Raw genomic sequence first — 18,353 nt, forward strand, 5'->3', positions numbered from 1 at the left:
GACCACCGAAAGAACAATCCAAGTTTATTTGTCCTCTTTCTATTGAGATCTAACCAAAACACCCATGCTTGATTTGAGCTGATAGCAAACATGTCACTCTGCGATTTTTCAGTGAATGTGCATTCTAAACCCAAAAACACCAATTTGAAATCAGACCTTTATCATCTTCTTTTTATGTAGATGGAACCCAAAACACCTTTTTGCATTGGTCGGGGGTGATTCCCAAAAAACACCATGCGAATTGAAATAAGACCAATCAAAGCTTATTCGTCTTCTTTCTACGCATATGGAAGCGAAAATACGGTGTTGCGTTATTTTGGTCTCATTACAAACACTTTGCGATTTCTGGGTCAATGTGCATTAAAACCAAAGAACACGACTTGAAATAAGCGAAGTCCAAGATTCTTCTTTCTATGTAGCTGGAACACAAAACAACCTGTTTGGCTTTGTTTTGGCTTATTACACTTCGCTTTGCTAGGGTTAGGGTTAGGGTGAGGGTTAGTGTTAGGGTTAGGGTCGGGGTGAATGACCACAAAAAGAACAATCCAAGCTTATTCGTCCTCTTTCTATTGAGGTGGAACCAAAACACCTATGCTTGATTTGGGCTGTTAAAAAACATGTCACTCTGCGATTTTTGGGTGAGTGTGCATTCTAACCCCTAAAAGACCAATTTGAAATAAGCCCAATCAGAGTTTTATCATCTTCTTTTTATGTAGATGGAACCCAAAATACTGTTTTGCTTTGGAAGGGGGTGATTCCCAAAAAACGCCATGCGAAGTGAAATAAGACCAATCAAAGCTTATTCGGCTTCTTTCTACGCATATGGAATCGAAAAGACGGTGTTGCGCCATTTTCGTTTCATTACACACACTTTGCGATTTCTGGGTCAATGTGCATTAACACCAAAGAACACGACTTGAAATAAGCGAAATCCAATATTCTTCTTTCTATGTAGCTGGAACACAAAACAACCTGTTTGGCTTTGTTTAGGCTTATTACACTTCGCATTGCTAGGGTTAGGGTTAATGTTAAGATTAGGGTTAGGGTTAGGGTTAGGGTTAGGGTTAGGGTTAGGGTTAGGGTTGGGGTTGCGGTTAGGGTTAGGGTAAGCGTTAGGATTAGGATTAGGGTTAGGGTTAGGCTGAGGGTTAGGGTTGGGGTTAGCGTTAGGGTTATGGTTAGGGTTGCGGTTGCGGTTAGGGTTGGGGTTAGGGTTAGGGTTAGGGTTAGGGTTAGGGTTAGGGTTAGGCTTAGGGTTAGGGTTAGGGTTAGGGTTAGGGTTAGTGTTAAGGTTAAGGTTAAGGTTAGGGTTAGGGTTAGGGTTAGGGTTAGGGTTAGGGTTAGGGTTAGGGTTAGGGTTAGGGTTAGGGTTAGGGTTAGTTTTAGGGTGAATGACCACCGAAAGAACAATCCAAGCTTATTTGTCCTCCTTCTATTGAGATGGAAACAAAACACCTATGCTTGATTTGGGCTGATAACAAAAATGTCACTCTGCGATTTTTGAGTGAACATGCATTCTAACCCCCAAAACACCATTTTGAAATAAGCCCAATCAGAGCTTTATCATCTTCTTTTTATGTAGATGGAACGCAAAACACCTTTTTGCTTTGGTTGGGGGTGATTCCGGTGCACACCCAAAAAACACCATGCGAATTGAAATAAGACCAATCAAAGCTTATTCATCTTCTTTCTACGCATATGGAAGCAAAAAGACGGTGTTGTGTTGTTTTGGTTTCATTACACACACTTTGCGATTTCTGGGTCAATGTGCATTAACACCAAAAAACACGACTTGAAATAAGCGAAATTCAAGATTCTTCTTTCTATGTAGCTGGAACCCAAAACAACCTGTTTGGCTTTGTTTAGGCTTATTACCCTTCTCTTTGCTAGGGTTATCAAGCATAGGTGTTTTGGTTCCATCTCAATAAACAGAGGACAAATAAGCTTGGATTGTTCTTTCGGTGGTCATTCACCCTGAGCCTAACCCTAACCCTAACCCTAACCCTAACCCTAACCCTAACCCGAACCCGAACCCGAACCCGAACCCGAACCCTAATTCTAAACCTAACCCTAACCCTAACTCTCACTCTCACTCTCACTCTCACTCTCACTCTCACTCTCACTCTCACTCTCACCATAACCCTAACCCTAACCCTAACCCTAACCCCAACCCCAACCATAACCGTAACCCTAACCCTAACCCTAACCCTATCAAAGCGAAGTTTAATAAGCCTAAACAAAGCCAAAAAGGTTGTTTTGTGTTCCAGCTACATAGAAAGAAGAATCTTGGATTTCGCTTATGTCAGAGCTGCCCAAGGTCCCAGCTCACAAAGGACCAACGCCACTTCGTTGTTATATACAAAAGTCTTTATTGAAGTTCAGTTTGTCTTTCACATCAGCAGCGTGCAGCTCTACGTCTGAGACTCTAGACCGCCGAAGCTCCGTCTGAGGCTCCGCCCCCATACACCAGTTTAAGACCCGAGCCTTGCTCCACCTCTTCCTTTGCTCTTTCCTCCTCTGGGCCCTCCTGCCAGCTGGGTTCTCGCCCTTCCTAGGCTCATCTGACGCTGAGTCCCCTGAGTCTTCCCCCTGCCTCCGGCGGGCTTTAGGACCTGGTTCCCCATCTGGGCTTTCTGCTGTCCTGCGCGCCTGTGCATTTGAACTTGACGCGCGCGCCCAGCCGGCAACCTTCCTCCTGACCGTTACACTGCTCCTGTCACTGCTTCCCCCTTCGGGGAGGCTAGCTGGACCTGACCTTCCCTCCGTTCCCCCACTCTCCGATAGAGGCGTGGTCAGCCCTGACTCATCTTCACTCCCTGCTGGAGGAGATGCTGCCCCTGACACCTGGGACTCTTCCCCCCCACTATGCTCTGGTGGGGAAGCTGGTCCTGATCTCCAGCTGCTGCTTTGGGAGTCCCCGCTGGCCCCCCGTTCTTGGTGTGTTCCCACTGGGACCCCCCTTGCCCTGACCATCGGCGCCTCCTTCTGGGAATCTTCTGATTCGCTGGAGAAGCTCATGGAATCTCTCAGGTCACTGCCGTACTCCCCTACGCTGCCCTCAGATCCTTCCTCTTCGCTCTCCATCTCCTCTCTCCCCTGTGCCTCTGCTCCTGAGCCCCTGACATCCATCCCCCCTCGAAGCCCCCCTTCCCCCCTCCCCCTCTTCTGGGGTGGGTTCCGGGTGCTCCAGTGCTGTGGGGGTGAGTGTGGGATACAGTTCCTTCCCCCTGGCGTGCGGCCGACCAGTTGGAGCCGGCCAGCCCGTAATGGGCTCGTCGACGGCAATCTCCTCTGCTTCCATCTCTCTGCATTCGTGTTCGAACCCAAAGTCCTCCCCCAACACGTCCATGTCCGTCTCTCCCCCTGTTACCTCGGGTGATGCTGCGTGACAGGGCCCCCTCAGCAGTTCCCTGCTCCACCCCACCTCCGGTTGAGTTTCCCACCAATAAGAGTGGTCTGTGGCAGACCCCGAGGGAGAACCCTCCGGGGAGCTTGTGTCCGGCGCCGTCTCCTCAGCTGATGAGAACCCCTGGAACGTGCTGGTTGAAAGTGTGGGTGTGAAAAGCCAGTCGTCGAAATAATCTGCCGGCATAGGTCTGTGCGGGAAGAGTGCATGGAACTCGTCTTTGAGGTGGTGCTCCTCCAAGGTATAGTCCAGCACCCACCTGTTGGCGCTTGCCGGGGTACCTTCCCTGGCGAGGAGATATTCAACTCCCTCTTCCCCCCATCTTGAGTCTAAAATCTCCGTGACCTCGTTGAGTGGCGCCGCCCTCGGTGACCCCTCCCCCGTTGGCGACTTTCTGAGTGGGTGAGGTGCGGTCCCTGGCGCCTGAAACCTGTGGGGTTCCTTGTAGGGTGTGAGGACTGACCTATGCAACACCGGGTGCATTCTGGAGCCCTCCGGGAGTGTTAACCGGAAGGCCACTGGGTTGATTTGTGCCTCGACTTGGCAAGGCCCTAGCTGCTTGTGTTTGAGCTTCTTCTTAGCTAACGTTCTGGCCGGCACTGCCTGGGCCGCTAACCAGACCCAGTCCCCCACCTGGATGTCTTCCCCGACTCTCCTGTGCCTGTCTGCCTGCACTTTGTAGGCGTGTTTTGCTAGTTCCAAGGTCCTGCGGAGTTGCTCGTGGACCTCCTGTAACTCTGCTGCCAAGTGCTCTGCTCCCCATGGCTCCCCCTCCCCCTTCGTCTCTAACCCCGGGAAGGTTCTGGGATGCCGCCCATTGTTGGCGAAGAACGGTGTCACCCCTGTAGACCCGTGCTTCGTGTTGTTGTAGGCAAACTCGGCCAGCGGTAGGTAGTCCACCCAGGTCGAGGGCTGTTGATTCGCATAGCATCACAGGTACTGCTGCATGATGGCGTTGACCCTCTCTGCTTGTCCGTTGGTCTGCGGGTGTCGTGCCGACGCTAAGTTGATCTTGACGTTCAGGATGCCCAGAAGCTTCTGCCAGAAGCTCGAGACGAATTGGCGACCACGGTCGGACAGGATGGACCATGGTAAGCCGTGAACTTTGAACACGTGTTCTACGAACAGCTTGGCGGTCTGTTCCGCTGTGGCCACCTTCGCGCAAGGAATGAAGTGCGCCATCTTGGTGAACAGGTCGACGACCACGAGTACCGCTGTTTTGCCTCGCGAGCTGGGCAGATCTGTGACAAAGTCCAGGGCCACCCTCTCCCACGGTTCGAGCGGCGTCTGTAGCGGTTCCAGCAGTCGCGCCGGCTTCCTATGCACTGGTTTGGCCCTTTCGCATGTGTCACACCTAGAGACGTAATCCGCGACCTCTCCCCTCATCTGGGGCCACCAAAAGTCTCTGGCCACTAATTCCGCCGTCTTGTCCTTGCCGAAGTGCCCAGCACTGGGCGCGTCGTGTAACTGCTGCAGGACTTTCGCGCGGAGGTCGTCTCCCAGCACGTAGAGAGCCCCTTTGCGGGTGAGCAGCCCGTCGCGTATCTGGAACTCGCCGTCCTTCGCTGTGCCTCTCCGCACCTCCTCCATTTTGAATTGTGCGAAGGCATCCGTCTGCAGCGCGCGACACACTGCGTCCAGGTCCACGGTGGCTGAAGCGCATTCCCACGCTTTCGGTGCGAAAATGTGTTTGGCCGCCACCGGTGCCGCTTCCTCGAGATACTGCGGTTTCCTGGATAGTGCATCTGCCATGACGTTGTTGTCTCCCGGGATGTATTCTATCCGGAAGTCGAAATCCGCAAAGAACTCCGCCCAGCGGATGTGTCTCTGGTTCAGGAACCGCGCCGTGCGCCAGTACTCCAGGTTCTTATGGTCCGTGCGGACCTGCACAGTGTGTCTGGCTCCGATGAGGAAGTGCCGCCACGCCTTGAAGGCTGCATGAATGGCCAGCAAGTCCCTGTCCCAGATGGTGTAGTTCTGTTTCGACTTGTCCACCCAGTAGCTCCCTGCCATCGACCGTGACAACGTTTAGGGGCATTGTGGCTGGCAGGAGCGCTATGCGATGTAGCTTGATGAAGTCCACTCCTACAAAGTCTGCATTACTACCAGAGTCAATGGTGATAGGGACTTCCAGGGTGTGTCCATTGGGCAGCTGGAGCGATGCGGTGAGTTGCACCACTGGTTTGGGTGGGAGGGGGTCTGTGGGGTGCAAAATCTCTGGGGACTGCTTCACTGATTCGCCTGGCTGGGCCCCAGTGCCTCTGCCTCCAACCAGGCTTCGTCGTTTCCCTGCAGCTGTTCCCGCTGCTGAACTGCTCCCCTTACTGTTGCTGAGGCTGCAGTGTGCTTCTGGATCCTCTGGGGACACTCTTTGGCCATGTGCTGTGCACTGTCGCAGATAAAACACTTCCTGTTCCCTCTAAGAGCCTTCGCCTTGACTGCTCCTGGTGGTTGGGCTCCGGTTGCTGTCTGAGCCCTGGCACCACCTTTCTCCATCGGCTCTTCTCCCCCCCCCAGTGGAGGCGTGGATTGCGCGTGCCCTGTCTCCCTGGGTAGGAAGGGAGTTGTTCTGGCTGGTGTGCGTGCCATACGTCCCTCATCCCTGCTCCAAGGGCGTTCTTCCAGGCGCACTCCTATCGCCAGCGCTCTCTGGACGACTTCTGTGGTATTGTTAGGTCTCTCCCCCCTCGCCAGCTCATCTTTCACGGCCCCATTTAGCCCCTCACAGAACAGATCCCTCACGTCAGCTGAGTCCTTCTCCCAGCCCAGCACATTAACTAGCGCAAAAAAGCGGGAGTGATATTGTCTCACCGTGGCTCTGCCTTGCTTCAGCCCGTGCATTTCCCTCCTGGCCACATCCACATCTACCGTTGATTTAAAACAAGAGTCCATAGCCTCGATAAATGCTTTTGAATCTTGGAGGGCGGGATTATTTTCGCGCCATAAATTGCGCAGCCACGATTTAGCTTCCCCATGCAGATGAGTTATTATGAAGCCTACTTTCTCCTCCTCATCTCTAAAGTCTTTCCGAAGCAAATTGAGCGCGAGAACTATGTCTGCTCTGAAGTTAGGATACTGCTCCAGGTTCCCGTCGAAATGGGCTACGATGCTGCCCCCCCGTTTCCCGAGGCCAACTCCCTCCGGCTTGGGTCCTGGCAGCCCCTCTTTGCCCCAACGTTCCCACCTGGCTTGCAGATCTTATTACAAGCGAGTTGTAATAAGCCTAAACAAAGCCAAGCAGGTTGTTTTGTGTTACAGCTACATAGAAAGAAGAATCTTGGATTTCACTTATTTCAAGTCGTTTTCTTTGGAGTTAATGCACATTGACCCAGAAATCGCAAAGTGTATGTAATGAAACCAAAATAACACAACACCTTCTTTTTGCTTCCGTATGCATAGAAAGAAGACGAAGAAGCTTTGATTGGACTTATTACAATTCGCATGGTGTTTTTTGGGTGTGCACCAGAATCACACCCAACCAAAGCAAAAAGGTGTTTTGGGTTCCACCTACATAAAAGAAGATGCTAAAGCCCTGATTGGGCTTATTTCAAATTGGTGTTTTTTTGGTTAGAATGCACATTCACCCAAAAATCGCAGAATGACATGTTTTTTATCAGCCGAAATCAAGCGTAGGTGTTTTGGTTCCATCTCAATAGAAGGAGGACAAATAAGCTTGGATTGTTCTTTCGGTGGTCATTCACCCGAACCCGAACCCGAACCCGAAACCTAACCCTAACCCTAACCCTAACCCTAACCCTAACCCTAACCCTAACCCTAACCCTAACCCTAACCCTAACCCTAACCCTAACCCTAACCCTAACCCTAACCCTAACCCCAACCCTAACCCTAAACCTAACCCTAACCCTAGCAAAGCGAAGTGTAATAAGCCTAAACAAAGCCAAACAGGTTGTTTTGTGTTTTGGGTTCCATCCAGTCAGCAAAAAGGTGTTTTGTGTTCCATCCAGTCAGTCTGACATCAATACCAGGGAAGATTCTGGAGCTGATAATTAAGCAAACAGTCTGTGAGCGCCTAAAAAGGAAAGCTGTGATCACCAATAGTCAGCATGGATTTCTGAAAAATAAGTCATGTCAGACTAACCTGATCTCATTTTTTGACAGAATTACAAGCCTGGTAGATGAAGGGAACGCAGTGGATGTAGCCTACTTTCATTTCAGCAAGGCATTTGACAAGGTGCCTGTCAGGGGCTCAGGAGCAGAGGAACAGGGGAGGAAGGAAATGAAGAGCGAAGGGGAAGAATCTGAGGGCAGCGTAGGGGGGTATGACAGTGACCCGAGAGATTCCATGAGCTTCTCCAGCGGATCGGAAGATTCCCAGAAGGAGGCGCCGATGGTCAGGGCAAGGGGGGTCCCAGGGGGGACGCACCAGAAACAAGGGGCCAGCGGGGACTCCCAAAGCAGCAGCGGGAGATCAGGACCAGCTTCCCCACCAGAGCGTAGTGGGGGGGAAGAGTCCCAGGTGTCAGGACCAGCGTCTCCCCCAGCAGGGAGAGAAGATGAGTCAGGGCTGACCACGCCTCTATCGGAGAGTGGGGGAACGGAGGGGAGGTCAGGTCCAGCTAGCCCCTCCCCCGAAGGGGGAAGCAGTGACAGGAGCTGTGTAACGGTCAGGAGGAAGGTTGCCGGCTGGGCGCTCGCGCCAAGTTCGAATGTAAAGGCGTGTGGGACAGCAGAAAACCCGGATTGGGAACCAGGTCCTAAAGCCCGCCAGAGGCAGGGGGAAGATTCAGGGGACTCAGCATCAGAACAGTCTAGGAAGGGCAAGACCCCAGCGGACGGGCGGAACCAGAGGAGGAAAGAGCAAAGGAAGAGGTGGAGCAAGGCCAGAGTCTTAAACTGGTGTCTGGGGGGAGGAGACTCAGACGGAGCTTCGGCGGTCTAGAGTTTCAGACGTAGAGCTGCACGCCGCGGCTGTGGAAGCGAAACTCAACTTCAATAAAGACTTTTGTATATAACAACGAACCGGCGTTGGTCCTTTGTGAGCTGGGACCTTGGGCAGCTCTGACAGTGCCCCATGATATTCTTGTAAAGAAGCTGGTAAAATGCAGTCTTGACTATGCTACCACTCAGTGGATTTCTAACTGGCTGACTGACCGAACCCAAAGGGTGCTCATCAATGGTTCCTCTTCATCCTGGAGAAGAGTGACTAGTGGGGTGCCACAGGGTTCTGTCTTGGGCCCGGTCTTATTCAACATCTTTATCAACGACTTGGATGATGGACTCAAGGGCATCCTGATCAAATTTGCAGATGACACTAAACTGGGAGGGGTGGCTAACACCCCAGAGGACAGGATCACACTTCAAAACGACCTTGACTGATTAGAGAACTGGGCCAAAACAAACAAGATGAATTTTAACAGGGAGAAATGTAAAGTATTGCACTTGGGAAAAAAAAATGAGAGGCACAAATACAAGATGGGTGACACCTGGCTTGAGAGAAGTACATGTGAAAAGGATCTAGGAGTCTTGGTTGACCACAAACTTGACATGAGCCAACAGTGTGACGCGGCAGCTAAAAAAGCCAATGCAATTCTGGGCTGCATCAATAGGAGTATAGCATCTAGATCAAGGGAAGTAATAGTGCCACTGTATTCTGCTCTGGTCAGAGCTCACATGGAGTACTGTGTCCAGTTCTGGGCACCACAGTTCAAGAAGGACACTGACAAAATGGAACGTGTCCAGAGGAGGGCAACTAAAATGGTTTAAGGTCTGGAAACGATGTCTTATGAGGAACGGCTAAGGGAGTTGGGCATGTTTATCCTGGAGAAGAGGAGGTTAAGGGGTGATATGATAGCCATGTTCAAATATATAAAAGGATGTCACATAGAGGAGGGAGAAAGGTTGTTTTCTGCTGCTCCAGAGAAGCGGACACGGAGCAATGGATCCAAACTACAAGAAAGAAGATTCCACCTAAACATTAGGAAGAACTTCCTGACAGTAAGAGCTGTTCGACAGTGGAATTTGCTGCCAAGGAGTGTGGTGGAGTCTCCTACTTTGGAGGTCTTTAAGCAGAGGCTTGACATCCATATGTCAGGAGTGCTCAGATGATGTTTCCTGCTTGACAGGGGGTTGGACTCGATGGCCCTTGTGGTCTCTTCCAACTCTATGATTCTATGATTCTACATAAAAAGAAGATGATAAAGCTGTGATTGGGTTATTTCAAATTGGTGTTTTTGGGGTTAGAATGTACATTCACCCAAAAATCGCAGAGTGACATGTTTTTATCAGCCCAAATCAAGGATAGGTGTTTTGGTTCCACCTCAATAGAAAGAGGACAAATAAGCTTGGATTGTTCTTTCAGTGGTCATTCACCCTGACCGTAACCCTGACCCTAACCCTAACCCTAACCCTAACCCTAACCCTAACCCTAACCCTAACCCTAACCCTAACCCTAACCCTAACCCTAACCCTAACCCCAACCCTAACCCTAACCCGAACCCGAACCCGAACCCGAACCCGAACCCGAACCTGAACCCGAATCCGAACCCGAACCTGAACCCGAACCCGAACCCTAAACCCAATCCGAACCCGAACCCGAACCTTAACCCGAACCCGAACCCTAACCCTAACCCTAACCCTAACCCTAACCCTAACCCTAACCCTAACCCTAACCCTAACCCTAACCCTAACCTTAACCTTAACCTTAACCCTAACCCTAACCCTAACCCGAACCCGAACCCGAACCCTAACCCTAACCCTAACCCGAACCCGAACCCTAACCCTAACCCTGACCCTAACCCCAACCCCAACCCTAACCCCAACCCCACCCTAACCCTGACCCTAGCAAAGCGAAGTTAAATAAGGCTAAACAAAGCCAAACAGGTTGTTTTGTGTTCCAGCTACATAGAAAGAAGAATCTTGGATTTCGCTTATATGAAGTCTTGTTCTTTGGTGTTAATGCACATTGACCCAGAAATCGCAAAGTGTGTGCAATGAGAGCAAAATAACACAACACCGCCTTTTCGCTTCCATATGCGTAGAAAGAAGCCGAATAAGCTTTGATTGGTCTTATTTCAATTCGCATGGTGTTTTTTGGGAATCACCCCCGACGATAGCAAAAAGGTGTATTGAGTGCTGTCAGGGGTTCAGGGACAGAGGCACAGGGGAGGCAGGAGATGGAGAGCAATTGGGAAGAATCCCAGGACAGCCAGGAGGAGGATGACATTGGCCCGAGGGATTCCATGAGCCTCTCCAGCGAATCAGAGGATTCCAAGAAGGGGGCGCCTGTGGTCAGGACAAGGGGGGTCCCAGGGGGGACGCATCAGGGACAAGGGGCCAGCAGGGAATCCCAAAGCGGCAGCTGGAAATCAGGACCGGCTTCCCCACCAGAGCGTGGCGAGGGGGGGGGAGTTCCAGTGTGTCAGGGGAAGTAGCTCCGTCAGCAGGAGTGGAGGGAAGGTCAGAACAAGCCATCTTCCCGGAAGGGGAGGGGAGCAGTGAAGGGAGTAATGTAACGATCAGAAGGAAGGTTGGGAGTTGGGCACCGCGCGCTAAGTTCAAATGTACAGGCGCGCGGGAAAACAGAGAGCCCGGATGAAGAGCCAGGTCCTAAAGCCCGCAGGAGGGAGGGGGAGCAATCTGGGGATTCGGCATCAGAGGAATCCAGGAGGGGCGAAACCCCGGCGGGCAGGAAGACCCTGCGGAAAAGGGAAGAAAGAAGGAGGTGGAGCAGAGCAAGGCTCTTAAACTGGTGCAGGGGAGGGTCTGACTCAGAGGGGACTTCAATGGTCTAGCGTTACAGACGTAGAGCTGCGCGCCGCAGCTGTGAAGCTGATAATTAACTTCAATAAACATTTCTGTATATAAAGAGCAACCGGCGTTGGTCCTTTGTGAGCTGGGACCTGAGGCAGCCCTGACAGTAAGTCCCCTCTCTACCTGCAATTTTTTTTTTTTTTTTGCAAGCTCACGAAGTTTGGCAGACATGACTACGGAGGAGCAGCTGGCAGCCCTGCAGAACGCAGTCTCGCAGCTTTCCACTGAGGTAGTGGTCTCCAGAAAGAAAGGAGAGGAAGCAGAAGCGCGTTGCAAGGATCTGCAAGCCAGGTGAGAACGTGCGTGCAAGGAAGGGTTCCCGGGGTCCAGGTCAGAGGGAATTGGACTCGGAAAGCGGGGGGGCAGCTTGGTAGCCCACTTTGATGGGAATCTGCAGCACTATCCCAGTTTCAGAGCAGATGTCGTTTATGCGCTGAATTTGCTTCGGAAGGACTTTAGAGATGAGGAGGAGAAAGTGGGCTTCATAATATCCCACCTGCATGGGGAAGCTAAAGCCTGGCTGCGCAATTTATGGCGCGACGTGGATCCTGCCCTAAGGGATTCAGACGCATTCATCGCGGCCATGGACGCTTGTTTCCAATCTACCGTGGATATAGACGTAGCAAGACGAGAAATGCATGGATTGCGCCAGGGCAAGGCTACAGTGCGACAATACCACTCCCGCTTCTTTGCATTGCTGAATGTGCTGGGCTGGGAAAAGGACTCCGTGGCAGTGAGAGATTTGTTCTGGGAGGGACTCAATGGCTCCGTAAAGGATGAGTTGGCAAGGGGGGACAGACCTCAAACCCTCGCAGACGTCGTGCAGAGAGCGCTCACAATAGGAGTGCGCCACGAAGAACGCCCTTGGCACAGTGATGAGGGTCGCCAGGTGCGTGCACCGGCTAGAGCGTCTCCTTTTCTTCCCAGGGACCTGGGACGTACGCATCCCTCGCCTCCGCTGGGGGAGGGGGAGGAACCGATGGAGATTGGTGGTGCCAAGGCTCAGACGGCAGCCAGAGCCCCAGCACAAGGAGCAGCCAAGATGAAGCCTCCTAGAGGGGGCAGGAAGTGTTACATCTGTGACAGTGCGCAACACATGGCCAAAGAGTGTCCCCAGAGGCTCCAGAAGCACACTGCAGCCTTGGCAACAGTAAAAGAAGCAGTGCAGCGGGGGGGGGGCAGCTTCAGGGAAACGACAATGCCTGGCTGGAAGCAGAAGCACTGGGGCCCAGCCAGGCAAGTCAATGAAGCAGTCCTCAGAGATCTTACAACCCACAGACCCCCTCCCACCCAAACCAGTGGTGCAGCTCACCGCATCGCTCCAGCTGCCAAGTGGACTCACCCTGGAAGTCCCTATTACCATTGACTCTGGAAGTAACGCGGACTTCGTGGGGGCGGAGTTCATTAAGCAGCATCGCATAGCGCTCCTACCAGCCACGCTTCCCTTAAACGTCGTCACAGTCGATGGCAGGAAGCTGCTGGGCGGGCAGGTGGTACACCAAACACCACCCATGGTGATGCAGATTGGAAATCACCGCGAGGTCATCAGCTTCAACGTCACCCACCTGTCAGACACGCCTATAGTGTTAGGCATGAGTTGGCTAGATAGACACAGCCCAGCTTTAGCGTGGTACCAGCGGCAGCTGACCTTCGGCTCATCCTACTGCGCACAGCACTGCATCCAGACCGGCCAGGAAGAGGAGGGCCAGGAGGATGGGCAGCAGATGCACCTAGGCATGGTGCAGGCGGTGCCCCACAAGTACAAGGAGTTTTTGGAGGTCTTCTGCGAAAAGGAGGCTGACCAGGTGCCCCCTCACCGGCCCTACGACTGCGCGATTGACCTCCTGCCAGGGGCGACGCTGCCGACGGGGAAGCTGTATTCCATGTCCGAGGACGAGATGCAGGAACTCAGGGAGTTCATAGAGCACAATTTGAAGCGGGGATTCATCCAAGAATCAAAGGCAGTGGGGGGTAGTCCCGTGTTTTTCGTGAAGAAGAAGGACACGCCCCAAAAGAGATTGATCGTAGATTACAGGCTCATAAACTCGAAGACAAAGCCCAAAGCCTTCCCCATGCCCAAGATCGACGACCTGCTCGCGATGGTGCGGAAGGGGAGGATAGTCACCAAGTTGGATCTACGCGGCGCATACAATCTCATACGCATGCGGGAGGGCGATGAGTGGAAGACGGCCATGTTTATGCAGTTAGGCACCTATGAATACAAAGTTATGCCGTTTGGTCTCCAAAATGGCTCCCACTGCTTCCAAGCGTTTATGCACCACGTGTTGGCGGGACTCCTCTACAAGAAGTGCATGTGCTTCCTCGATGACATCCTGATCTTCTCGGAATCGCAGGAGGCTCACGAGAGGGACGTAAAGGAGGTCCTGCAGAGACTCCGGGAGCACAGACTTTACGCCAAACTGGAGAAGTGCCAGTTCGACGTGACGGAGGTGGACTTTCTGGGCTACAGACTGTCCGACAAGGGACTCGCCATGGACAGCGCCAAGGTCCGCGCGGTGTTGGACTGGAAAAGCCCGCTGTCGGGGGTTCAGGGACAGAGGCACAGGGGAGGCAGAAGATGGAGAGCGATGGGGAAGAATCCCAGGACAGCGAGGAAGAAGATTGCAGTGGGTTGGAGGATTCCATGACCCTCTCCAGCGAATCTGAGGATTCCCAGGAGGGGGCGCCTGTGGTCAAGACAAGGGGAGTCCCAGGGGGGACGCAGCGAGGGCAGGGGGCCAGCAGGGGATCCCAAAGTGGCAGCTGGGAGTCAGGGCCAGCTTCCCCACCAGAGCGGAGCGAAGGGGGAGGAGATTCCAGTGTGACAGGGGAAGCAGCTCCGGCAGCAGAAAAGGAGGGGAGGTCAGAGCAAGCCATCCCCCCGGAAGGGGAGGGGAGTAGTGAAGGGAGTAGTGTAGCTGTCAAAAGGAAGGTTAGAAGTTGGGCGCGCGCGCCAAGTTCAAATGTGCAGGCGCGCGGAAGAACAGGGAGCCCGGAGGAGGAGCCAGGTCCCAAAGCCCGCAGGAGGGAGGGAGAGCAGTCTGGGGATTCAGCGTCAGGGGAATCCAGGAGGGGCGAAACCCCAGCGGGCAGGAAGACCCTGCGGAAAAGGAGAGAAAGGATGAGGTGGAGCAGCGCAAGCTTCTTAAACTGGTGCAGGGGAGGGACTGACTCAGAGGGGACTTCAACGGTCTAAGCATAACAGACGTGGGGCTGCGCGCCTCGGCTGTGGAGCGGAAAATGAACTGCAATAAACTTCTTTGTATATAAAGTAAACCGGGCGTTGGTCCTTTGTGAACTGGGACCTGAGGCAGCCCTGACACCCGCGCAATCGGAAGGAGGTCCAGAGGTTCGTCGACTTCGCCAACTTTTACCGCAAGTTCATCAGGGGTTTCGCGAAGGAGACGGCGGCTATCACAGACACCCTCAGTTCCAAAAAGAAAAAGTTCACCTGGACGGAACAGGCGGAACAGTCTTTTCGGAGACTCAAGAGCCTCTTCGCGTCCGAAGAACAGCTGCTACACGTGAACCCCAGCAAACCAATGCGGGTTGAGACTGACTCCTCAGACAGAGCGGTGGGGGCGGTCCTGTTGCAGGAAGATCCGCAAGGGAACTGGAGGTCCTGCGCTTTCTACTCCAGGAAGCTCAGCAAGTCGGAACAGAACTACACCATCTGGGACAGGGAGTTGCTGGCCATTCATGCGGCCTTCAAGGCGTGGCGGCACTTCCTCATCGGAGCCAGACACACGGTGCAGGTGCGCACAGACCACAAGAACCTGGAGTATTGGCGCACGGCGAAGCTGCTGAGCCAGAGGCACATACGCTGGGCGGAGTTCTTTGCGGATTTCGACTTCAGGATAGAATACATCGTGGGAGACAACAACGTCATTGCAGTTGCACTCTCCAGGAAGCCGCAGTATCTCGAGGAAGCGGCACCGGAGGCGGCCAAACACATTTTCGCACCGCAGGCGTGGGCATGCGCCTCAGCCACCGTGGACCTGGACGCGGTGCGTCGCGCGCTGCAGACGGATCCGTTCGCACAATCCAAGATGGAGGAGGTGCGAAGGGGCACGGCGAAGGACGACGAGTTCCAGATACGCGACGGACTGCTAACCCGCAAAGGTGCTCTCTACGTGCCGGGGGACGACCTACGCGCGAGAGTCCTGCAGCAGTTGCACGACGCGCCTAGCGCGGGTCACTTCGGCAATGAAAAGACGGCGGAATTAGTAGATGTGAGGAGAAGTTGCGGATTACGTCGCTAGGTGTGACACTTGCCAGAGAGCCAAACCAGTGCACAGGAAGCCGGCAGGACTGCTGGAACCGCTGCAGACGCCACTAGAGCCTTGGGAGAAGGTGGCGCTGGACTTTGTTACTGACCTGCCCAGTTCGCGAGGCAAGACAGCTGTACTAGTGGTTGTAGACCTGTTCACCAAGATGGCACACTTCATTCCTTGCGCGAAGGTGGCCACAGCGGAACAGACCGCCAAGCTGTTCATAGACCACGTGTTCAGAGTTCACGGTTTGCCACGGTCCATCCTGTCCGACCGGGGTCGCCAATTCATCTCCAGTTTCTGGCAGAAGCTGCTGGGTACCCTGAACGTCAAGATTAACTTAGCGTCGGCGAGACATCCGCAGACCAACGGACAAGCGGAGAGGGTCAACGCCATCATGGAGCAGTACCTGCGATGCTACGCGAATCAACAGCCTGCGACTTGGGTGGACTACCTACCGCTGGCCGAGTTTGCCTACAACAACACAAAGCACGCGTCCACGGGGGTGACACCGTTCTTCGCCAACAATGGGCGGCATCCCAGCACCTTCCCGGGGTTAGAGACGACGGCGCAGGGGGAGCCGCAGGGAGCAGAGCACTTAGCAGCAGAGTTACAGGAGGTTCACGAGCAACTCCGACGGCACTTGGAACTAGCTAAACACGCCTACAAAGTGCAGGCAGACAGGCACAGGAGAGTCGGGGAAGACATCCAGGTGGGGGACTGGGTATGGTTAGCGGCCCAGGCGGTGCCGGCCAAGTCGTTAGCTAAGAAGAAGCTAGGGCACAAGCAGCTAGAACCGTACCAAGTCGAAGCACAAATCAATCCAGTAGCCTACCGGTTGACTCTCCCGGAAGGCTCCAGAATGCACTTTGTTACTTTCATAGGTCGGTGCTCACACCCTACAAGGCACCACACAGGTTTCAGGAGCCAGGAACCGCACCAGACCCACGCAGAAAGTCACCAGAGGGGAGGAAGTCACCGAGGGCGGCGACACTCAACGAGGTCGGATTGGATTGTTCTTTCGGTGGTCATTCACCCTGACCCTAACCCTAACCCTAACCCTAACCCTAACCCTAACCCTAACCCTAACCCCAACCCCAACCCCAACCCTAACATTAACCCTAACCCTATCAAAGCGAAGTGTAATAAGCCTAAACAAAGCCAAACAGGTTGTTTTGTGTTCCAGGTACATAGAAAGAAGAATCTTGGATTTCGCTTATTTCAAGTCGTGTTCTTTGGTGTTAATGCACCAGAAATCGCAAAGTGTGTGTAATGAGAGCAAAATAACACAACACCGTCTTTTCCCTTCCATATGCGTAGAAAGAAGACGAATAAGCTATGATTGGGCTTATTTCAATTCGCATGGTGTTTTTTGGGAATCACCCCCCAATTAAGGCAAAAAGTTGTTTTGGGTTCCATCTACTTAAAAAGAAGATGATAAAGCTCTGATTGGGCTTATTTCAAATTCATGTTTTTGAGGTTAGAATGCACATTCACTCAAAAATCGCAGAGTGATATGTTTGTTATCAGCCCAAATCAAGCATAGGTGTTTTTGTTCCATCTCAAGAGAAAGAGGACGAATAAGCTTGGATTGTTCTTTCGGTGGTCATTCACCCAGACTTTAACCCTAACCCTAACCCTAACCCTAACCCTAACCCTAACCCTAACCCTAACCCTAACCCTAACCCTAACTCTAACCCTAAACCTAAACCTAACCCTAAACCTAAACATAACCTTAACCTTAACCCTAACCCTAACCCTAACCCTAACCCTAACCCTAACCCAAACCCTAACCCTAACACTAACCCCAACCGTAACCGCAACACCAACCCTAACCATAACCCTAACGCTAACCCCAACCCTAACCGCAACCCTAACCCTAACCCTAACCCTAACACTAGCAAAGCGAAGTGTAATAAGCCTAAACAAATCCAAACAGGTTGTTGTGTGTTACAGCTACATAGAAAGCATAATCTTGGATATCACTCGTTTTCTTTGGTATTTATGCACATTGACTTAAAAATCGCAAAGTGTGTGTAATGAAACCAAAATAACACAATACCGTCTTTTCGCTTCCATGTGCGTAGAAAGAAGACAAATAAGCTTTGATTGGACTTATTTCAATTTGCATGGTGTTTTTTGGGTGTGCACCAGAATCACCCCCAACCAAACCAAAAAGGTGTTTTGGGTTCCATCAACATAAAAAGAAGATGATATAGCTCTGATTGGGCTTATTTCAAATTGGTGTTTTGGGGGTTAGAATGCACATTCACTGAAAAATCGCAGAGTGACATGTTTGTTATCAGCCCAAATCAAGCATAGGTGTTTTGGTTGAATCTCAATAGAAAGAGGACGAATAAACTTGGATTGTTCTTTCGGTGGTGTCAGGGCTGCCTCAGGTCTCAGCTCACAAAAGACCAACGCCAGGCTCTTCTTATATACAAGGATGTTTATTGCAGTTCATTTTCGGTTCCACAACCGAGGCGCGCAGCCCCGCGTCTCTTAGGCTAGACATTTGAAGTCCCCTCTGAATCGGTCCCGCCCCTACACCAGCTTAAGAGGCTTGTGCTAGTCCACCTCTTCCTGTCTTTCCTTTTCCGCAGGGTCTTTCTGCCCCCCTGGGTTCCTTCTCTCCTGCTCTCTCCTGAAGCGGATTCCTCAGATGCCTGCTCCCCCCTCCTTCGTGCTTTGGGGCCAGGCTCCTCCTCCGGGCTCTCTCCATTTCTGCGCGCCTCCACATTTGAACTTGGCGCGCGTCCGCTACCCCTGACCTTCCTCTTGACACTTACACTACTCCCTGTACTACTCTCCGCCCCTTCCGGCTCTGCTCCGTGTGTTACACTGGGAACTCCACTCTCTTCACTTCGTTCCTGCTGGGAAGCCGGCCCCGATCTCCCACTCCCACT

The sequence above is a fragment of the Podarcis bocagei genome (genome assembly GCF_964188305.1).
Source record: "Podarcis bocagei genome assembly, chromosome: W".
Taxonomy (NCBI): Eukaryota; Metazoa; Chordata; class Lepidosauria; order Squamata; family Lacertidae; genus Podarcis; species Podarcis bocagei.